Source organism: Sturnira hondurensis, unplaced genomic scaffold (assembly GCF_014824575.4).
Source record: "Sturnira hondurensis isolate 20B ecotype Veracruz unplaced genomic scaffold, ASM1482457v3 Scaffold0024805, whole genome shotgun sequence".
NCBI lineage: Eukaryota > Metazoa > Chordata > Mammalia > Chiroptera > Phyllostomidae > Sturnira > Sturnira hondurensis.
Window position 1 is genome coordinate 3,109,343 of NW_028097436.1, and position 20,548 is coordinate 3,129,890.

Sequence of the window (20,548 nt, forward strand, 5' to 3'; positions counted from 1 at the left end):
AATAACATCCACTGTGGGCAACAGAGAGTTAGTCCCAGATATTAACAAGGGAGGGAATTACATTTCTATTTAAGAAAACACAGTGCTACATTGGTTTTAGACCTACTGCCACAGACCTGATACCAGGTATTCAGAAGACTGAAAAAAACATCACCTTGTCAACAAGGACCAGTGCAAAACCAGTTTTCCCAGACTCCTTTCTCTCTAGTCTGATAGGAAAGACAAACTGATCTGAATAGAAAGCTGTACGGACATCAAGTGGGGGGTGGTCAGGAAAGGTTTCTTGGAATAGGCTACAATGCATGTTTCTTTGTCAGGAATTAGCTCATACATTTAGTAATTAGCGTAATGATGTGCAGATAATGAGGAAGTTGTGGTGGTTCACAATACATGTCCATGTGTTGAAGTGATAGAAAGGTGTAAGCTTCCACATATTAAAGAGATACCTTAGCAGCTTATGGAGACTTCAAAGAAAAAAATATACGTGTGTGTGGGGAGGGTGGGCAATTATACAGTGCAGTGTCCTTGAGTGATCTGGAGAAGCTGTGAATGCAAATTTTTTAAAAAATGCTAAGACGTTTTTCCTGAATTAAAACAGACTAATGAAGGTTATATCCAGGTTCAGATTGTTTAATTTTGTAAAAATGACAATCATTTGGAAGTAAAATGATACCTGTAGACAAACTATTCCAGCACCTAAATCTTAAATGAGAAAAATGAACTTAGGGTTTAAGGCTGTGAAGGACTGGCTGATTGTGAAACTCCCAGCAAATCCCAATAGCTGTGCTAAAAATTTCATTAGGCTTGCTACTGTTTTAGCTGCTAAACCGGTTATTACACAGTTGCACAGGTTTGAGTGGTATGCCTCAAGGCAATTTTCCCCCACAAGCCCTAATGTTTTGCAAAACATTAGTTGTTTTCAGATGTTAAACTACAAGAACCCAGTACTTGACCTCTTTTATTTTAGAAGTCCTGGGGGGGGGGGGGGCGCAGACCACATCTGAATAACAACAGAAAGGATTACAAATTCAGAGGAGCAGAGCCAAGGTAGAATAATATATGGTGTTATGGGGCACCTAGCCCAGACCTGTTTGGAGTGGGAATGAAAGGACTAAAAGACTTCCCTAGAGAAGATAAAGTCTTGGTAAGCACATAAAGCAGAAAGAAAGAAAGATGTTCAGGGATGTAGAAAAGAGGCAATGTGCCCATTCAAGACACTACAAATAGTACCACAGAGTTAAGCACAAGGAAAGAAAACAGTGGTTGGCAAGGCTGCAAGAATGAAGAGAAGCCAGGTAAGCTCACAGGCCTCACATATATTTAACTTGAACTCCCTCCTGCAGACAATGGGAACCAGGGAAGGCTTTTAGAGAATGAGAGGCATACTGTATGACTACTCTTAATGTAAAATAAAGTAAATAGAATTACATTATTTGGTTGGGGTAGGGTAATATTTACTTAGTTGTAATAGTAAAATTACAATTGTTTCAGCCCTGGCTGGCATAGCTCAGTGGATTGAGCCTGGGCCTGCGAACCACACGATCAAGGTTCGATTCCCAGTCAGGGCACATGCCTGGGTTGCAGGCCAGTTCCCAGCAGGGGACTCGAGAGGCAACCATACATTGATACTTCTCTCCTTCCCTTCCCCTCTAAAGATAAATAAATAAAATATTGAAAAATAATAAAAATATAATTGTTTCATATTTTTTTAGGATTTATTTATTTTTATTTTCAGAGAGAGGGCAAGGGAGGGAGAAAGAGAGGGGGAGAAACATTGATATCTAAACCAAACATTTTATTGGTTGTCTCTCACACACCTCCAACCTGGGATTTGGCCTGCAACCCTGGCATGTGCGCTGACCAGGAACTGAACTGGTGACCCTTCAGGCCTGTGCTCAATCCACTGAGCCACACCAGACAAGGCCACGATTGCTTTAAATCTGAATAATTATCCAACCACACTGAGAGAAGCAGACGGAAGAAGTAAAGAAAGGGAATGAGAAATAACACCTCATCTGTGGTAACACAAAGTAAATGCTGTCTAAAATTAATAATTAAAAGAAACAGTAGAAGCAGCTTAGTTCTAACAATTGGAGATAACTTCCCTACGAAATAGCTCAAGGTGTTCAATTTCCTCTGGAGTGTGAGCCACAGGGTAGAAAACAGTGAATACAATAACTGTTATACTTTGTCTTCAAGGCTTGACTTTCTAAACTGTGTATATGTATTATTTGAACAAAACTGACAAGGTAAATTTAAAAGGGATATATATCAATTACACTAAGGCAATATGGAGAGTAATTTCCTAAGAAATAAAAACACATTTAACAAATAAAATAGTCTATAGCAGAAAAAGCAAGGAAGAGAAAAAGAGATACTATAATCTACACTACAAAGCTTCAAAGATATGCCATTTTACCATATACATTGTTCCTAAAATTACATGGAAAATCAATGATAAATTACATTTGCATAATACTCACTGATTTGAATTATCAAAATAGTATATACATTTGTAGAAAATTTTAAAACCCAGTAAAATAAAAATTATCCATAATCCTGACATTCAAAGAACCACTGTTAGCTTTCTATGCTTGTTTTTTTAAATCTCAATAGTGGTATTATACTGTACAAAGCTTTCACTTTATATGTCATATGCATTCCTTCGTGTCATCAAAAATTCTCCCAAAATCCAGAGGCATGATATCCTCCCACATGGATGCACCAGAATCATATAACCAGTCCCCTAACTGCTAGACAATGAGTTTAAGTTGATACACAATCAGTATATGAGAGAAGTTTGCAAGTTAAAATCTATAGTGAATACTTTGACAATTCAACAGTGCCCCCATCTTGATATACACTTCATTTTCTATGAAAGTAAAGCAAACAGTTATGTAAAGAGCAATAACAGCATTAGGACATAAAAGTGTTTGCCATTTGTGAATTCTGAAATAATGCCATCTCAATCACAGAAAAGTACCAAATAAAGTCAAGAGATCAAGGTCTAGTTCCCACTGATAACTTTACTGTTTGGCTCTGGACAACTCTCCACAACATCATTTCCAACCCTGTGAAATGAAGAGGTAAAATTCTGATTTATGTAGGTTCCCCAGAGCTCTAATTTACCTGCTATTTTAGCATCAGCCAAATCCACATTTGAATACAGCTGAGTTTTAGTTATCTAGGAATAGCACTAGCATTTCTGTTACTTCTGCCTCAATTTTTTCTGCCCCACTCCTGCCATTTTCTCTAACAGAAAAGAAGAAACTTTCAGGGGTGTTCAAGTCCTGCATTAAGTAATAAATGCAAAATAAAGAATCAGAAAAACAAGAAAAGGTAAAGCCAGAACAAGAAAAAGTATCAGAATAAAGGACTGAATAGCTTAAGCAGTTGCATCCAAGAATGATGTTTTCATATTTATTCATAGAACACAAGTTCATACCATGGCATTTTCTCTCTTCTAAATGTGTTTGGGATGGGGGTGTCAAACAAAGGGCACATTCACATAAGCTCACCTGAAATGATGCGACATGCTCCAAAAACTGCTTGCTATTCTTTGAAAATGAGATGTGTGGCTTCAATGAATTTGATTTAGGAGAACTACTGAAGGCCGGGTTCAATATGATGAAGTCTTTCCAGCAGCTCAGGGATGTTATAGAAGGTTAAACACAAGTGAACAGACTTGGGAAGCACACAGATGGCAGACAGATGTTGCAAAGTAGAACAGAATAAATGTTGATTCACTTTCCTTACCTACTAGCAACCAGTGGCAAGCAGCCAATTGCTTCTGGCTGCTCCTCTTTCCACAGAGGTGAGGACAAAGCTCACCCAGCTCTGGGGGGAAGAGATGTGCGACACCAAGTAGTACACACCATTAAAGGGCATGAACAAAGGGCCTTTGTTTCTCACCCATCAACGACCTTTATTGTTGGGAACCACCCTGCCTGGTTTCAGAAGCTGTAACCCACCATAGCTAAGGCTGAGTGAAAGACCTTGGAACCCTAAGCCACCAAGGAGACAAAGCTTATCTCCCAGGCAGGGGTGCCACCTCTGCCCCTTTTCACTTCACCCTGCTTGGCCCCAGTTGGATGACAAGTTAGTCAATGACAGGTAAGACCCTTCTCAAGGGAGGGATAACCTAAGACAGGCATGGTCATAAAAGGGCCCTCAGGGAAGAACTTGGGGGGGCTACAGAAAAAGGGGGTGATGGATGCTCACACCTCAGCTCTGACATAGTCTGAGTCCTCATTCTGTTTGCAAGAAGTCTCCTAATCTCTTGGCTGCCTCACTTCCCCTACCTAATTTAAGCCTGAAACAGTGCAGAAGGGCAGTACAGCCCTGGGCAGAAACAGGCAGTTCCCTGGGGGCAGTCAGGCCTAAGAAAGAATACGTAAAATCCTGTGAAACCTGCTTTGCTAAAATGCCCTCAATTTTCTGATAAAGGTCTATCCATGAAACGAGTTTGTTTCCCAAAGTTTTATAGCCCTTCAGCTAACTGACCTTGACTCAGAATAAGCCCTCATAGTTCTTTGTATGTTATGCACAGTATCCTTACTGCCTGACAATGATTGATGAGCTTTACCTGTTTTCCTGTAGAAAGTGAACCAAATAAAAAAGCCCACTGAGGCACAGGCTCCTGGCCCTTCTTTGAGAGACTGGCCACCTTTACTCCCCAAGCAGATCATGTCTTGGTAGACTTATTCTCATCTGCGGTGGGTAGGGCAGAGCCCCCCCACACACACACACACATACACTTTGTCATGGGAGTCGTGGACCAAGGCTGCACTGAGTGCAAAGGCCAACTACAGTAGGGAAAATTCTCAATAATGACAAATAGGTATGATGAAATATAAATACAGCTGACTCTTGAACAACACATCGGCTAGGGGTGCTGATATATCCTCCACTAGCTCCCACAATAAAAAATCCAGGTATAACTTTGGCTTCCCCCCAAATTAACTGCTAATAGCTAACTGCTGACCAGAAGACTTACCAATAACAATCAATTAACACATATTTTGTATGTTATATGTATTATATACTGTATTCTTATAAGGTAAGACTGAGAAAAATATTATTTAAAAAAATCATAAGAGAAAATACATTTACAACATTATACACATTTACTGAAAAAATATCTGCATGTAAGTGGACCCGCACACTTCAAACCCGTTTTGTTCAAGGGTTATCTGTATAGAATAATGTAAGAAAACAAGAGACTAAGCTAAGGTTCACTACTCATGAGCCAAAAGCTGCCAAGACTTCTTATTTATAGTCAAAATTATAGTGTAGGTAAATGCAGTACTCAAATCCTCTCAACAGCACATTAAAATTACTACAGTGGAATATCAGGTCTCAAACTTAATTGTTCCAGAAGCTGTTCAAGATGTGATTTGTTCAAAAATCAAATCATGCATGTGATTTATCATACATATTTACTGGAAGAATTATCAGGTTAAGAATCAAACTTTTGTTTGAGAACTGACATACTTTTTCTGTGAAGAACTCAGGTTAGGAACCAAATTGCTCGAGATAGGAAATGTTCAAGAATTGAGTTTTGACTATAAACTAGAAATTGGCCATCATTCATCATTCAGAACAGACTGATATCCAGCAAAAGAGAAGTCCTACAACTAGGGATTTAAAGAAAAAGCCACACAGAGACTGTTGGGAGGGGTGGAAACTCAAAACAGGGTAGTCGCATACCCATGTGTGGCAGATAAAAATCAGGAGCAAGGGGTCCCAGCCTCATATCAGGTCCTCCTGCCCAGCAACAATGCCAGAAAGATGTTCCAAAACACTTCTGGCTGTCAAAACTGGAGGGGATTGTGGCTGAGTGAGAAGCAGGGCTTCTAGAGTCCCAGGCAGTTCATCTTAAAGGCTGGCCCACAAACTTACATTCACTGCCTCTGAACTCCAGCAACGGGACAGCAGCTTGAAAGGAACCAGGGGTGTATGGAGAGGAACCAAATTGTGTAAACATCAGGGTGAGAGCTTGTGGAGGCAGCTTTCTGCAGACAAAAGTGATGGCAGATGTTATCATTCCTTTTCTAAGACTGGTCCCCCACCCTACCCATAGACAGTAGGCAGGCACCATATCTGAGTCTCCATCAACCTGGCTCACACTGTTCACCCTACCCTAGAGATTCCCTGACCCCTTGTCCCACCCAACTTGTGGACTCACCCAAACTGTTTCCAGTGACTTTTCAATATTAATGGCTTGTCTTGGCCCATGCTCCAGACTCTGCTAGAATCACTCAAATTAGCACTATTTGTCCTCAGCATACCCCGTATCTCTGGCTAAAGTGGCTACAGACCCAGCACTAGCAGATACCAAACATGGTTCGCAGCTCAGCCTTGGCTGGACATCTCCAAGCCCAGCACAAGTAGCAGCCATCTGCAGACCACTCTGCAGATCATGTCAGGTGGCCTTAGGCAGAATACAGGTGGTGGATGACATTGGTCTGCACCTCCCAGAAGGCATCAGAGACAACACGCACAGGGGACAGCTTCAAACTATATTGAAGCACCACCCAATGCCCTCTACAAGTAACACACTCAAGGAGCAAACTCGGCCGGCATGAGAGCCCTGCCAAAATAACTACTGCTCTGTGGGATTGCCTGTGGGGGCAACTTTGCCCACAAAGTCTCCCCGTCCATCACCAATGAAAGTGAAACTACCAAGACACCATTTGCTTGGGGAGGAAAGGTGGCCAATCCCTCAAAGGGGAAGGGCCAAGAGCCCCTTCCTCAAGAGGCTTTTATTGAGTTCATTTGCACAAGAATACAGGTAAGGATCAAACAATAGATAGCATTCAAAGAACTATGAGGACTTTTTCTCAGTCTGGGTCAGGTAGCTAAAGAGCCATAAAACTGAGGAACAAAATTCTTGCTTGGACCCTTATCATTTAAATGAGAGCATTCTAAACAAAGCAGGTTTCACAGGATTTTAAATATTCTTTCTCAGGCCTGATGACCAGGGGAACCCCCTCTTTTCAGCACAGGGCTTCACCGCCTTCCCCATCATAGGTTTTCAGGCTTAAGTGGATTAGAGCCAGGAAGTACTTCTCCCAGATGAAAATGGGGACTCAGCTATGTCAGAATAGCGGGGAGGAGGGGGCAAGGGTCCACCACTCCCTCTTTGTGGTAGCCCCCTGAGTCTTTCCATGATGGCCTCCCAAGTAATTGTGTCTGGCTTAGGTTGCCCCTCCTCTGAGGGGTCGTACCTGTCACAGACTAACCAACCAAGCATTGGGGCCAGGGGATGAAGCAGAGACAAGCTTTGTCTCCTTTGTGGCTCGCATTCCAGAGGTTGATCACTCATCCTTAGCCATAGAGGGCAGTTACAATTCCTGAAACCAGGCAGAGTGATTCCCAACAATTGCCCCTACACAGTTGATTCTCCAGAGTGGTTGGTGCCCACAAGCAGTCCTTGCAACTGATTGGCATGGGGGTAAATCCTCCTATTGACATGCCAACAGCAATCAGTGCTCAACTACAGCAGTAGGGTGTACACAGCCAACATGGCAGAAAACTGGGAGTGGAGGAAACGAGACACGTGGAGTACCCAGACTGTGTGATTAGTGCCACTGGACTCTACAGAACACCCACTACATAAGGCCACTCTACCAAGCCCCAAGACATAGCAGCTGTACCTAATACAGAGAAACAAACCAGGGCAGCTACCAAAAATGAGAAGACAAACACGTCCCAAATGAAAGAATAGAATTCAAAACACTGCTTACAAAGACACTCAATAAACTTAGAGCTTCAACAGCAAAAAAAAGATATGAAAACCATAAAAAAGAACCAGTCAGAAATGAAGGATACACTAACTGAAATGAAGAATAATTTACAGGGAATCAACAGTAGAGTATATGAAGCCAAGAATCATATCAGCAATTTGTAACATAAGACATCAAAACCACCCAATCAAAAAAAAAATCTTAAAAAAACAAAACAAAATAATAAAGACTGTGTAAGGAGCCTCTGGGAAAACTCTAAATTTACCAACATACCAACATTCACATCATGGGGATTCTAGGATGAGAGAGAGATCAAGAAATTGAAAATCTATTTGAAAAAAATAATGACAAAGTACTTCCCTTATCAGGTGAAGGAAACAGACATATTAGTCCAGAAAGTGGAGAGTCCCAAACAAGATAAACCCAAAGAGGCCCACATCAGGACACATCATAATCAAAATGCAAAATGTTAAAGACAAAGAGAAAATCTTACAAGCAGCAAGGGAATTGTAAGAAAGGGGAGCTTTCTTATAATTCCCGTAAGGGGAGCTCCCATAAGACTGTCATCTGATTTCTCAATAGAAACTTTGCAGGCCAGAAGGAATTGGCAAGAAATATTCAAAGTGATGAAAAGCAAGGACCTACAGCCAGGATTGTTCTACACAAAAATGCTATTTAGAATCAAAGGACATACAAAGAGCTTCCCAGATAGAAAAAGCTAATGAAATTCATTACCACCAAAGGAATATTACACGATAATATTAAAGTCTTCTTTAAAATAAAAAATATGAATAGTAAAATGGCAATAAATACATATCTATCAATAATTGAATCTGAAAAACAAAAAAACAAGCAGAACACACAGTTGCAACAGAAATTTTGACAGTTGCCAGATAGGAGGGGGCGTTGGGGAGATGTGTTATAAAATGGGATTAAGAAGTACAAACTAGTTGTTACAGAATAATGATGAGAATGTAAAGTACAGTATAAAAAATACAGTCTATAATATTCTAATAACTATGTATGGCAGGGGTGTCCCACCTTTTGGCATCTCTGGGCCACAAAGGAAGAACTGCTATCTTGGGCCACACATTAAACACACAAACAGTAACAAAAACTGATGAGCAAAAAAAAAAGGTCTGTGCATAATTTTCATATATCCACCACCACAGATAAGAAAAAAAGTCCTCATGAAATGACCCTAAGTATGCTGCAGCCCTTTCGAAAATCTTTTAAAATCGTCAAGCAAGTGCCAAGTTTGTGATCATGAATATAGAAAATGTGCATACCTAAGTAGTAAAACGTCATTGACTTTTTAAAATATTTTTCATTACAAAAGCAAAAAAAAAAGATAGGGCAACATCAAACTAGTGGGATGTTTGACACTGTATTTGAGAAAATTGTGCATCAATATATAGTTTGATAGTAGTTGCAGTGAGTTCTCAAGGTGCTCATCAGATATCTGGGTTCTACTTTTATTCTTAACATGTCCCATTCTTTTTTTTTTTTTTTTTTACATCAATGTATGGTTGCCTTTTGTGTGTCCCTTGCTGGGAGTTGGCCTGCAAGGAACCAGCCTGCAACCCAGGCATGTGCCCTGACTGGGAATCGAACCGCGATCGTCTGGTTCGCAGGCCCGCGCTCAATCCACTGAGCTACGCCAGCCAGGGCTAACATGTCCCATTCTTGAAAATAGTTGCTCATAAATATAGGTGCTGCCAAACAGTAGTGACATGCATAAGGCATGACTGTGACCCAAGGGATATTTGTCTCTGGAAAGACAGAGGGACATAATAAATTTTTTCTTTAAGGTGAGTGTAGACTGCAGCTCTATGAATTCCACTTGAAAACCAGCAGGTAACATATTTATGTGAACTGAAAATGGAGTCACACATTTATCAAAATATTCATTATTTTCCCAGAAATCTTTAAACCTGTTTTCAAATTCTTGTATCGAATCAAAAAGCAAGGCTGCATACTTTTCAGGACTGATTGTCTTTATCCCACATGCCAAATTCATAGAATTATCTGTCTTAATTTGAGCTTGCCATAATTTCAGTTTCAATCGGAATGCTGTTATGGTTTGAAATATGGTATCTGATAAGGTAGTTTTCACCTTAAAGACACATGTTTAATTCATTTAAATGAGTGGTTAAATCCACTAAAAATGTTAAATCTGTACATCAGTTTGCATCATCAAGTTCCAGCTCAAATTTGGTTTTTGATACCATAACAGCTTGATAACATGTCACAAACCATAATATTTTTTCAACATTTGGCCTCAACTTAGCTTACTTCTGAAAAGTAAATGATGTCACCATACTCAGTATGAATACTTTTAAGGAATTCCTGGAATTAGTGATGATTCAATCCCTTAGCTCTTATGAAATGCACAATTTGATGATAACTTGTATGATGTTTTCCATTTTTTAAAGCTTCTGCACATAATTTCTCTTCATGTACTATGCAATGACACTTCATCACATGTAAGTTTGGGGTAGCAATTTTATCATCATCTATTAATTTTACAAGTCTTGCACCTACCATTCTCGAGGCACCATCAGTAACGATACCAGATATGCTGACAATGGACAAAGAAAATCACTTTAACATATTTTTTCTACTTCATATAAACTCGATTCAGTTGTGTCTTTTAATGGCACAGAAGAAGTCATCTCTTACAGTGACATTTGATTTGTCATCAATATCTCTAGTAAAAATAGCAAGCTGAGCCATATCTGTAGCATCAGTGCTATCATCCATTATACCAAAGCATACAATTTAAAAGTAGCAGCTTTATTCTCCAACTCCTTTTGATAGATTTTTCCAATTTCTTCAATTCACCTGGCTATAGTCTGGTGAAACAAATTGATTTAAAAAATATCTCCCCTTTTTTCAGGGCAAATTATACCTGACATACTTTCTATACATTGTGTAATAAACTCACCATTAGCAAATGGTTTTGGGTTTTTTTGCTATTAAATATGCTACCACATAACTAGGTTTTACAATGGAATCCACCTGAGTTTGTAACTTTCTGAAAAAATTTTTGTTGAGAAGACAAACTTCTTTCAGTTCCTCTATTTTGTTCTTACAACACAATCGCTCATATGCTTTGAATTTGGCAGCATGTTTTTGCATAGAATGTTTTTTCAAATTGTAGTTTTTGAAAACTTGCAAAATTCCCTATAAATTAAGCAGAGTGCCTTACTATCTGCCTTGACAAAGAAGTACTCATCTGTCCACTTGTCATTGAACAATCTTCCTTCATTCCCAATTTTTGTGTTTTTGGATTCTTTTTTCTTTTGAAATGTAGAAGCTATGCTGGGATTAAAAAATAATATTAATTAAGGAATCTTATTTACTTTTATTATGAAAGTTAATTGACAGAGAAATAGAAAGCAAGGCTTACTCCCATCCACACTCCTCTCAGCTGCTGGTGCAGGGCAAGGCAGAGGGCTGATCACAGAGTGGTGTGTGATATGTGAAGTGCTGTTATGATGTGGAAGTAGCCTTAATAATCAATTAATAATGCTTACCTGACTGCTAAATAACATTAAATGCCGAATGTCGAAAAGGTAGGCTGAAATATTATTGATAATTGCTGCCTCACTAAGTTACCATGAGCACATATAATGTCTGATGGTGTCAATTCTACTGTCTGTGCCTGGAAGACAACACACTGAAAACTGCCCACCGCCATAAAACCAAAGCCACACATGCGTACAAATAGAGAGAGCGGACCTACATGACACTGTAGCATTGTAATCACAAAAACGCCTCATAATGTTTTAAGTAAATTTACAATTTTGTGTTGGGCCACATGTAAGTCATCAGCTGCAGGTTGGCCAGCCCTGATGTATGGTGTCAGACCAGTATGAGATTTATTCAGATGATCACTAATAAGTTATATAATGTCCAATCATTGCAGTGTACACATGAAACTAATTTAAATTGCATGTTAACTGTAATTCAAAAATAAAACAGTATTTTAAAAATAAATAAACAGATTTCCAAAGGAAAAATAAGCTGCCAAGACTATCTAATTAACCCCACATCTAATTATAAAAACAAATATTTTTTAAAGCAGTGATAACATATGCATGCAATTTCCTACATACCTACTGTAGAGCCTTACCTATAGAGCCTACTGCACACCTGGCAGTGGGCTCTATTTCCTCACCATACCCCTATCAAAATGCACTAACTCATTTTACTGAAGAGATTACCAAAGTTCAGAGAGACTGTAAGACAACCTCACAGTGCATGAGCAGCTGAAGCACAACTCAAATCAAGTCTGCTAAGCCTTAAAATACTCAGAAACAAAACAATATGTACAGAAGCTCCTGGCCCATAATTAAAAAGTAAACTTTTGCCCTGGCTGGCTAGGTCAGTTGGTTAGAGCATTGTCCCAATACACCAACATTGTGGGTTCAATCCCCAGTCAGGGTACATACAAGAATCAACCAATGAATGCATAAATAAGTGGAACAACAAATCAATGTCTATCTGTCTGTCTCTTTCTTTCTCTCAAACCAATAAATATAAATTTAAACAGCTAAGCTTTTCATTCTCTTAGTTGAAAAGATGTTCAACTCAGATCTATTTTCTTCCCTCTCAACCTCTTGTTTCTTCTTCTGTTCCTCCTTTTGGTCCTCTCAGTTGCAAAGAAAGAAAGAATGGAATAGCAGGAAATAAAGTACATGATGTCATTTACTGATGGTACAGTCTCACACAAATTACTTAATCTGTGATCTTAAGTTTTCTCCTGTATAAACTGGAGGAAAAAAACATCATAAATTTGTGAAGAGGAAATAATGCACTGAATATAAAGCTCCTGACATACACATATCCAATACTTTCTTTCATCTCTAGGACAAAAAAAACCTCATCTTTGAAACTCTGATTTTTAAATATAAGATGCTGAAAAGGGAAAACAAAGACATGTCCAAGATACTAAAAAGGGAAAACAAAGACGTGGTCATTCTAAAATTTAGTGAAGTCATCACCTACTGAACTCCTTAAGACAGAACTATAGAATAAAAGTGTAAACTTCAAAGTTAGGGGTGTCCAGAAAAACAAAGAAAGCCAAACAGAACAAGACATACGTTCACACAGTAGTTGACGCAAATACAGAGATTAATAAGAAAAAAATTAATGCAGTGCTTTCTGTCATGCTCTGAGCTGTAACTAGTCTGATAGGCTTTGATCAGGACCAGATGCCCCTTCTTTGCTCATTTACCTGGGTTCAGGCAGCAGTGGGGGACTGAATCTCTCTTTGGTAGCTCACTAGCTAACTTCTGCCCATGCTGATTTTCTCGAGTGACGAGAAATATCTAGTGATATTTCTTGTATCATTTAGCAAAAATTATGTTTTGTACAGTTTTCTTTGGTTCAACACATCTTTTCTGTCCAAACTGTAGACTCAATAATAAAGATAAGATAAAGTCTTATATTTAAAACATTCCTCACAGTTGTAAAGGTCTTAGTAAGCATTGAATAAATGGTGACTAAACATAAAACACTGTGAGAGTTAACTTCTACCTTTCTACTTTAGAAAATCCTTTCAAATTTGAAAATACCTAACCTAATGGCTACAGCAAAGTGAGGTATATTTTTTCCTCTATACTCCCTTGATCTCCGGAATCTTCACCTGATCAGACAACTGATAAACTGATATAGGGTGCAGCCAGGAGGCCCCCAAATAGGGATTTGTAATAGAGTCCAGAACTCAGGGTGTACAGGAAATGTTAAATATATATATACATATATATGTCCTCACCCCCACAAATCTGAACTGGGGGATGGGACACATGGAGCAGGGTCATTGAGAGCTGTTTTGCATAGCAACAATTTTGCAGCTAACCTCTGGCATGGTCATTTAACATATCTATAACCTTTAACTGGTTTCATGGATATGTTAAATGGCTGTGGTCATGCTTTGAGCCAGGGAGATGGGAGTGGCTTCAATCCATGATGCAACTGGGAGGCAACTCCCTTTGGTTGTAGTGCTTGTGTGAGAGCATGGAGATGACTGGCTCCATGCCTGCCCAGACTTACTATGGCAACCCAGTCAAGCTGGAAGAATATGAGAATGCTGGCAGGTGTAACTGACTGTGGGAGGAGTTGGAAATGGGGCTAAAGGGGAGGACTGGCACTGAGATTTAAACCCAGGCATGGCAGCCATGCAAAGCTGGGGCCACATGGCTCTGGGGTACTCCCTTTTGCCTCGTGGCTTAAGAAGCAGGAGAGACCTTGCTGGGAAGAAAAGGGGTTAAAGGACTCCTGCTGGTGGACCATGAGAAGGTACCACAAGGTTTTGGATTAACAGGAGATTGTGATGGTGACACAGCTAATGGTGCCAGGAACTGAGGGGTTACCTGAACCACGGACTTCTTTTCCTAAGATACAGTGCCCTGGTCTGCACAGAAGGAGAAGGAAGGACTGTGTGCAGTTGTGGGTATTCTAAAGGACTCGTTTAATTTTAATGAAGACATTAAGTCAATACTCTAAGTTTGTATGACTTTTTGAATAAATAATTCTTTTCTTTTCACCAATCTCTGGCACTGGGAGATTCCCTGGCGGTGGGCAAGACGAACGTAGTACTGGAGGGGTGGAAGGGGAAAACTCTGGGAGCAGAAAGGCGGGGTCCATTTGGTAATAGTATATGGTTTACCCCTATCCGGGGTCCATTCTGCAACAAAACCACTGTCTCAAAATAATTCAAGGTTGTCTCCTCCCCTAAACTTTCAATTCACTACTACATGTAATTTAAAGTGACAAAAGAAAGTTCTATTTTGGTTACATATATTGGTAGTTTGTAAGTTTTAAGATGCCTGTACTCACAGATGCAGACTTTTCAGTTATATTCTCAATTCCACTATTCCAGTGTTACTTCCTATGCCTTTTTCCCCCTCTGGACCTTCCCCCTCATCCTTTTCCTGGCCTTCACCGGGGCAGTGAAGAACAGCATGAACTCAAAGAAGAAGGAGAAACAGTGGGTGGTAGTTCTATGTGAGTTCAAGGTATAGAATATAAGGCGATAAAGGAATATAAAACATTTTAAAGAACAAGATATGAAGCAAATCAATTTGAAGTTTTATTTTGAAAGTTTGTAAGGTTTCAGTTACCTCCCAAACGTCTCTCCTCTTCTTTATTCAAAGATCTAAATATAGGACGTCTTCAAACCTTATCTCACTATGCAGGGACTGTGCAAGCATGGGTATTCCTAAACACAACCCCAGCAATATAGTACAAATGTCCTCAATACGTAAAGTTTCTATATCTTTGAACTTACAAAATTAATCCTCAGACAGGATTCCTGCCTAATATCTATTAACTTTCCCAGAAATATAAGAAGTGCTGTAATAACCATCCTTAACATACTTTTTTAAAAAAACATTTTTGTAAAAGTCACAGTCTAGAAAAGCCAATACAATAGGCAAGCCGCTTACCTCTTCTCACTCAGGAAAAGTCTGAACCTAAACACTAAAATGGCTATTGAGCTTTTTGGTTTCAGTCTGTTAAGTGACAATGTTCTTAGAACATAAAGAGATCAATTGGGAAACATGAGAAAAAAAACTGAACACATCTGCAGCTCCTCCTGGGTCAGGCTTTCAAAGTGGGGCTTATTTTATTTGAAAAACTATGAACTCACACAGAACAATATTCAAATAAAAATTGTAAAATATTCCAAAGCAAAATCACAAAATTTGGAAGCTACTTCTCAGTTCAGATAATCTATTCTCTTCCCCCAGTATGTCATAAAGTAAATGAAAACATGAGCTCACATAAATGATTTTCTTCCTATCTATCATCACATTGTGAAATGCAAAGATTGGTCTTGTCACATTATATAATTTTGAGCAAGTTGTTATGTTTTCTAACTTTGTTTTTTTTTTCCCCACCCAAAAGCCAAATTAATCTGAGGGCACCTTTAAAAACTTTCAGAAAATCTAACTATATTTACTATACAAAGATAAAAATTTTACCTATGTCCATTTTATCTATGGACAGACACTAGTAAGAAGCTGCATAAAATAACTAGCTACATATCAATCTTAATTTTTCCAAGTGCTTCAATACCATCTCATACAATTTCATAATTAACCTAGGGTACTTACACAGGACAGGTGATATTTCCTGCACCACACTCAGGAAGAAAAAAGATTAAGAAACAGTAAATTATTTGTTCTAGATTTCCACCATAACACAGAGCTATTGTGAACTTATTCATAGATCTTCTGTCATGCACTACAATTAGTACTCACATTATCAGAAATAAGAAAACATAACAATTTGAATAGAATTTTACGTCTGAGATCCCTGAGAAATGCATGTGTGCATGCATTCACACACACTGACACACAATACACACATATTGATATACACAGTTTCATTTCATTTACTAGGACAAATAATTTTTATCCTTATTTTACTCATGAGTCAGAGAAAATTTAAGAAATTCTTAAAAATGACCTGTCATCACAAGATTATCATAATACTATAGGCTCTAAAGTAAGTACTAGGTGGCTTAAGTTTACATGATTTATCATCACTGGTTCCTTGAGTCAATAAACTCATTTGGTGAAAACATTTTGCATTGAATAATCAAAATGTGAAAGCTTTTCAAACTATAGCTCAGAACCTCCCTCCAGCCTGCATTTAACAAGTTCACCACTGGCCCAGCAGGGAGTAGGGCACAGCCACACTGAGGAGAGAATGCCAATAGATGGCTTCAGTTCACAGTCTTTATTCAAGGAAATTAGTTTCTTAAATGGTTAGTGTATTTTCAAACAAATGTTTAAAAATTCCTTTGAATTTGGCTAAATGAATTCAAAGAACTAAAGAACTTCAGTAACATAAGGAATTATTTTATGTTAATTAGATTGGTCTTCAAATTATAGTTGAACTGTGTAAGTAAAATTATGTTTACTAACAACAGTACATTTAAAAGTAATGAATATTCTCTCAATAAAAGTTACTCAAAGTCCTGGCTGGTGTGGCTAAGTGGAGTGAAAACTGGCCTGCGAACCAAAAGTTACTCAAAGTAATTTATATTAAGCTAATATTTGGATGTTTGGATATTTTAATTTTAAAGTGTTTCTGCACAAAACATCATCTAATAATTCAATAAATAAAAATGGATCACTTATTTATGACTCAAGAACAGTGAAAAGCATGCAGAATTCAGAGACTATATCCATAAGCTAAACTCAATTTAAGAGTTAAGCTTAAGAGTTGAGCTAAGAATTGCAGAAGAGTTCACTCCATTTCATGGATAAAGAATTGGGCCCCAGCACTTGCCTTGTCCAACCAAGATCATACAAGTTGGAAAGAACCCCAGTTTTGTAAGTCATATAATAATTTTAAGCAAAAGAAATTCTATTCCAACATTAAAACATATGAATATAATTGCAAAAGACCTAATCTACTACTTTGTTTAGATTTCTTAAAATAAGTGAACATAATGTTTTTTAAAAATTAAATTTTTTCTTAACTTCAACATTTTAGTTATAAGATGGTAAATATTAATATTGTAACCTAATTTACGGTCTCTTATGGAGACTGTAAGAAAAAATACCAATAACTGAACTATAACAATACATTAAACATAATACTTAAAAGTCAGATAGCTAAAATCATTGCTTTCCTTGACTATTTTATTTTTATGCTTGTCATTCACTTTCTTCACAGGGAAGTTCATGAATTATCAATCTTTAGTCATAAATTATGTAACAATGTATTAAATATATCTAAACTGAATCCACATAAATTATGAAGGTGAATCACAATATAATATTCAGCAATGTAAAATTTTGGTCAGAAGTCAACAGAATTTGTATCAATACAAATATAATTTTATTTTACTTATTCATTTTCTATTCTTAGGAGGATCATTTATAAAATGAATATTAGTAAATCAAATTATAATCATATCAAATTGTAGGTTCATTATGAGTCATATGCTAACAGAAAATGTTCTTTCAACATAAACAGAAATATACTTAAAGGGTTGCTGTGGGTTCTAGAATGGAATCCTAATTCTACAACTTCTTACTATGTGACCTCAAGAAACATAATTCACCTCACTAGGCCTCAGCTGCTACATGTAAAAATGGCATTAATATAATAATTACCTCACAGGATTAGTGTCAAAAGTATATAATATATGTAAATACCCTATAATAGTCACTGTTACTTGTTTCCATTATTTAATGCAAACCTACTTAATCCTCTCACATTCCCATTTCAAGACATATTTATCAGATTTATAAAAATTTGTAACTAATAGGTAATACATGTAAAATACTTTGGATTTTATGTGGTAATTTTCAATGAGATCTCAAGAGCTTCACGGTGGTTCTAAGGGAAACCAAAGCATGTAAAGATTAGGGAAAGACTTCAGGGAAATAAATTTCAATATTGGATGGAACTGGAAGAATCCATGTGAACTCATGAATTAAGTACAGGGAAAAATCAACGTGTACACAAATACATATACACATATGTATGTTTACACAAAGAAAATAGTCATAGAGAACACATATACATACATACTTTTTCTTGTTTAGAAAGCCCTAAAAGGTTGGTAATTCAAAAAAAGTTTGGAAAAGATGTAGGAAACATATTTTTGCATTATTATTTCTTATTGCATTTTACCTATCAATCAACAAAAATCTCCCCAGCCCCCATACTGAGGAAATTCAAATATCAGCTCTTCCATTTTTAAAGGTGACTCTGGCACCTCAACTGCAGTCTTCTCTGCTTCCCAACTCCTAGCATCACCCTGGGCTTCTTCATCAACTATTCAAGCTTCAAAAATTAACAACTGCAACTCCTTAAATTCTGAGGACTGCTTACTCACGTGTCCAACTTCTAAATACTTATTTTATTCTACAATCACATCTTACATTTAATTTGCTCATTCTTTTTCTACCACTACATTTAATTTGCAGTGTCACTAGTCCTCTAGCAATCTGTTTTTGCAAAAAGACAGACAGTAAATATTTTAGGATTTGCAGGTCATGTTTCTGTTACAATTACTGAACTTTGTACCTGTAAAAGCAAAAGCAGCCACGAACAACATATAAATAAAACAGTATGGCTGTGTTCCAAAAATTTTTTTTATTTATGGACACTAAAACCTGAATTACATATAATTTTCATATCATAAAATATTACTCTTCTATTAGTTTTTGTTCCAACCACTTAAAAATATAAATGGCATGCTTAGTTTGTAGGTTATGCAAAACTAGGCAGTAGGCCAGGTTTGGAACATGGGCGTTAACTTGCTGACACATACCTGTACCACATTCTTCCCAAAGCAAATAGAAGCCATCAACATGGCTTTTCACTAACTCTTCATCATTCTCAACACCTCATTCTAACTTTCCGCCTCACTCCTCTGCAAACTCCTGATCTTGACCAATCCAAGAATCTTCCTTCTCTGTAGAAGGAAGCGTTTTATAGTGTGCAGTGTTACTGAGGAAATAAATCTACTACCTGGACTGGCACCACTTAAGATTTATGTTCCTCGATCTCAACTGGAATTAATTTCAGTATCACCCAGCAATACCTGGGTAATGGCTAACCCATTACCACAGCCACTATCCTTTCAAGATGGATCTTCTTCATCCAACAAATAGCTATATTTCATATTCCACAGAAAAATGTCATGAGACAAAAGCCTCAACTTGCCAGACTGTCAGGATAATAACCCAACCCACTTGACATTTACACTATCACAAACGTGGCTGCATTTGTACATACCTTAACAGGCAGAGTGTATGAATTAACCTCTGGAATAATAGACCTGGTTTTATCTACTTTATTATTGGGTTGGCCAAAAAGTTCATTTAGTTTTTTCCAGAAGATGATTCTAGTAGTGTTACCGAACAAGGGTCCGAGGTGGGGGGCAATACTTGGCCCACCGAGGGATGTCAAAAACTGCTTCAGAAAACAGGGGCCCCTCCCAAGGACAGTATACTAATATCTATTGGGCTCTTCTGTCCACCGCCAATTGGAAAGACATCTCTCAATGCCAGAGATTTGTGAAAAGGAAACAAAATGTTTATTTAATGCAATTCAGGCCTAGTGCCTTCATTAAAATATTTAAGTCTTTAAGGGTATACACCTACACACACACACACACATAGCGCTCCCTTCTCCCACTGTCCCAACTCCGGGTACCGTAAATCAGGAAAAGAGCACACGTCCGTTTTTTTCAGGTTGCTGGCACGTGAGCTGTGTCGCCTGCCTGTCCAAGCAGGATCTCCAAGTAATCCAGTCATGCGGCACCTTCCACTGGCAAGAGTTCTTTGTACCAAGTTCCAGTCAAAGTCTCTCCTTCTTTCCAGGCCACTCGGCCAAAGGGAGCACCCCAAAGCCACGTGGGCCTCTTCTACCAAAGCCACACTCCACCAAAAGTGCGTCTTTCTTCTTCACCTAGCTGCAGGGATCTCCATTCTGGCAAAGCTGCGTGGTGTTCCCTTTCACCTGGCCAAGAGGGGGTCTGCACTCTGCTGAAACCGCGTGGCTCTCCCTCCTAGTGGCTACAGGGGTCTACATCTTTCCAAAACAGCATGGCTCTCCCCCTCACCTGGCCAAGAGGGGGTCCTCACTCTGCTAAAGCCACATGGCTCTCCCACAGGCACTCTCAGAGCAGCAGCCCCAGTTCCCTCCTGGGTAGCAGCCACTCACTTCTCCTTGGCCCAAAACTTGGCCACAGCTATTTAACATATCTATGAAACCAGTTAAAGGTTATAGATATGTTAAATGACCATTCCAGAGGTTAGCTG

General features: G+C 38.3%; 1 protein-coding gene across 2 annotated transcripts in view; it reads right to left on the minus strand.

The window, feature by feature from the left end:
* The window catches only part of PCMTD1 (protein-L-isoaspartate (D-aspartate) O-methyltransferase domain containing 1), a 95,459-nt gene that overhangs the window by 51,194 nt on the left and 23,717 nt on the right, over positions 1-20,548 (minus strand). The window contains exon 1 of one of the 2 annotated variants that reach the window (XM_037038686.1): positions 3,519-3,617. The exons of the other annotated variant lie outside the window; for it this stretch is intronic. The gene's annotated coding sequence lies outside the window, so the exon portion shown is untranslated. Of the gene's footprint in view, positions 1-3,518; positions 3,618-20,548 lie in introns of those variants that run through there. 2 annotated transcript variants of the gene reach the window in all.